Here is a 3516-nt window from a genome sequence, read left to right on the forward strand (position 1 = left end):
TTTTTCTCTGTTAGAAAACACGGAGTTATAAATGCAAAGGGTAAAAAACATTGATCCTCTCTGACCACGTATGAAAGACAGCAAAATCAAAAAGCAGTTGTTGAATCCACACGTGAAATGGAAGAAGTGGGTATGGCTTGATCCCATTTCTTTGTGAACTGGTTTGGTTATTACAAAAGTAGGAGGCCAGGTAGAGCACACTATAGTCAGGGGTGTAGACATGTGGCAACCCGTCAGCCCACCTCCACAATGCAGAGAGAGGGGCTCTGGTTGGGTGACCTTCTCACACGAAGGCTGCGGGCGTTCGTTTCAAAGCCAGCAATGGCTCCACGTGCCGGTGCATGCTCCATTGAGAACAGCCCAGGGAAAATCCAGGGTTTGTTCCCAGTGCTCTCGGGCAGCGAGGTAAGCGCCTTGTCAAATGAAATAGCATACGGTCTGAAAAACAGCTATGATCTGAGTACCAAGGGTCGGGGCTTTTTCTTTCCTTTTTTCTTTTTTCCAGTTTGTTCAAAGCAGAAATCAAACTGACAGGCTTGATAATAATAGGTAGTGTGCTTTGGCAAATACAGTATCTCTTTCCAAGTAGTGGCAGCTGAATATAGTAGGCAATTCCCAACCTCCTACCGCAGAGTGGGTGATCTCCGTCTTCCCTTGCTGTGTATTACCTCAACCGCCAAGCACTAAACAAATACAATAGAAGGAATGCTGTCGGGTCACATTGAGACCTGAAAGTTTAGAATTTCTATAAACCAACATGAACAAGACTCTGCAGACAACGAAAACCCTTCCTTATACCTTTATATCAAAAAAGAGCTAACACATAAGGTGGCAATGTCCACATTTCCATATTGCACAGGTTCACCAGGTGAAATTGAGTAGATACCAAAGAGAATGTAGGGCTCTCATTGTTGCTTAAGGTGAGGGAATTGGAAAAAACTAAGAATACAGAAAGGAAAAGTAAATTACATTTTAGAAAACACCTCCATGTTTCAACCTAGGGAGCTTGATTTAATGTGGTAGGTGTTCTTGGAAGTCAGCATTCCAGATCTCAAGTGCTTTTTGAGCTTTAATTAAATAATTTGCAGAAGAATACCATATGTGTACAGGCTTCTCAAGGGATAAGCATGTAAATTTCTACCTTGATATTCGCAGACTGTTGAACCTATTCCAGCATGGAAGGAGGCTCAGGGTTTTTCCATTTCTTCCAAATAACTGCCTGAGCAACTACCAGCAAAACCAAGCCGGCATCTAGTAATATTTGTCACATTCTTCAAGGTTCAAGTTCCCCAACATACAAGCTACTGCTTTACTGAGAAATTTTCCCAGAAAGAAAACACACCTTTATGAGTGCTTTTGTTCTCCTGTAGTAATAATAAAAAAAACATTAAAGCATACATAATGCAGCAGTCAGTACCTATTCTGGCTGTGCAGCGGTACAAAGTAAAAGGAGCCCAGAAGAACAAAGGGAAGGCGTGAGTAAGTGCTAACACAGGCACAGCCATCCGTACCCCGACTGTCTGACTCACCCGGCTTGTTTTCATATACATCTACCATGAGACAAACTCCACTGTTATGTGCAGCTTTGATAATACATAATTAGTTGGTGATTTAACAACCGTTGGAAAAAATAAGACAGTAATCATGGCGGGGGGAAAGAATGAAATGCCACAAAAAGGAGCTGAATTAGCCCCTGCAGCCAGCAATTTTTTGAACCCTTTGGATAGTTTGTCAGACTATAACAATAGAAGTGATTTTGGAAATAGGAGCAGTTCATAAATTGGCAGTGCTGCTGATTGACATCCCTCATCCAAACTAAAGAAACATTCATGAATCTTTAGTATAGAACTTTCTTAGGGAAATATTTTAAAACCTGAATAACTACTGCAAGCATTGTTTCTCCGATCAGAGAGATGATGTGAGCGACAGCTACACAGGTGGGGGTACAGGGAGGCAGGAGATGACCAGACCTGAGGTTTAATCACAACTCTCTGATCAAAAAGAAAGCTCATCTCTAACCATTCCTTATGCTGAATAGGATAAAAAAAGACGAGTCTTAAAAGTAACAAAAATCAGTCCCGGTCCTCACTGCAGCCAATGGCGAATTTGCCATTAGCTTCAACTGATGCAAGTAGCTGCTGAATTCTGCTATTAAAATGGCTGAAAATATTTTCTGGTGGGAATAAAGCACTGGCGTTAGCTTTGTATTCATTAGAGGCAGCTATTATGGTGATTTTGCATTTATTAAAATATGCAACATAATTGCAGTTATAGGGAAAGGCTCTGATGGCTTACAAATATGATCACAGTTTTTTAGTTTATGATCACTGGGATCACAGACTGGCAGGGGAGCTTTTACCCAGCGCTTTATCATTCGTTTCAGCTGCCTCTGCCACAGAGGAAATTCAGTCCAAAAATGCTAATTTGAAAGCTCCAATTTAACTTGCTCCTCTGTATTTATGCTTAGGTAGGTTCCCTTATGGAAAACTATTTTTGAACTAGCATTTTACACACAACTGCAATTTCCTATGCAAAACTTTGTGTAGGAGAAATAACAGCATCATGTTTGTAACCTGCAGACTCAGTTGGCACAGTTTGGTGGGGGGTTTTTTCAGTTGATCTCTACAAAGCAAGAGATCAACTCTGTAGTTTTCAAGTTTTATTAAAAAATAAAATTGATGTTCTGGAGTTGGAGGCAGTCCTAGACTTCCAATAATCTCAGATTTTTGTCCCTTCCCCCTCAAAACCATTCCAGATTGCAAGATTTCTGAGTTGGAAATGGTTTTATATTTAAGATTTCTTAACATTCCGGTGCACTCTAACTTAAATTCAATTGTAAACTCAGTTTAGGAGCTTCAATATGCCAAGTGAAAATGTTGATAAAGTTTATCTTAATTAAAAGATTCTTCAAAGCAGGCTTCTCTTCTACTGGTTGACTTTAATCCTGAGTTTTCACTTAAAGTGTTAAAGCCAATAAAGAAAACCTCACATTTTCCTAACTCTGAAGGAACTTTATCCGAATGAAGATTACTGACCCAAAGGTTATTCTCCTTCAGCTACTCTTGTTTAGACGCAGATTCTCCATACAGTTCTCCAGTCGTCCTCCTCTCTGGTGTTCTGCACAGTTTTGAAAAAACAATATATGTGTGTCCACTGAAAAAAAAACTTAAAATCTAAACATTAATTTTACTCTTAATAAAATGGTATATACACGATGCCTTAAATCTCGAATATTAAAGCAATAGAGCTTATGAGATCATTTTTACCCCCATTACAGACAGGAGCCATAAGTCTATGGTGTAAGAGCTTGTTCAAAGGGAGAAGCAACTCTGTGTGCAAACATACTAACATGCATAGCATACTATCTATAAGAAGAGTAGAAATCGGAGTTGCACATTTTTTTTCAGAGTGTTGAAACAATGGTGTCTACCCTACCAAACAACAGGAAAACAAACAGAAAAAATTAACATAATTTTATATTTCAAAATTGGGCACACATGATGTCAAACCGTTAGC

Source organism: Pygoscelis adeliae, unplaced genomic scaffold (assembly GCF_000699105.1).
Source record: "Pygoscelis adeliae isolate BGI_AS28 unplaced genomic scaffold, ASM69910v1 Scaffold218, whole genome shotgun sequence".
In the NCBI taxonomy this organism is placed as follows: Eukaryota; Metazoa; Chordata; class Aves; order Sphenisciformes; family Spheniscidae; genus Pygoscelis; species Pygoscelis adeliae.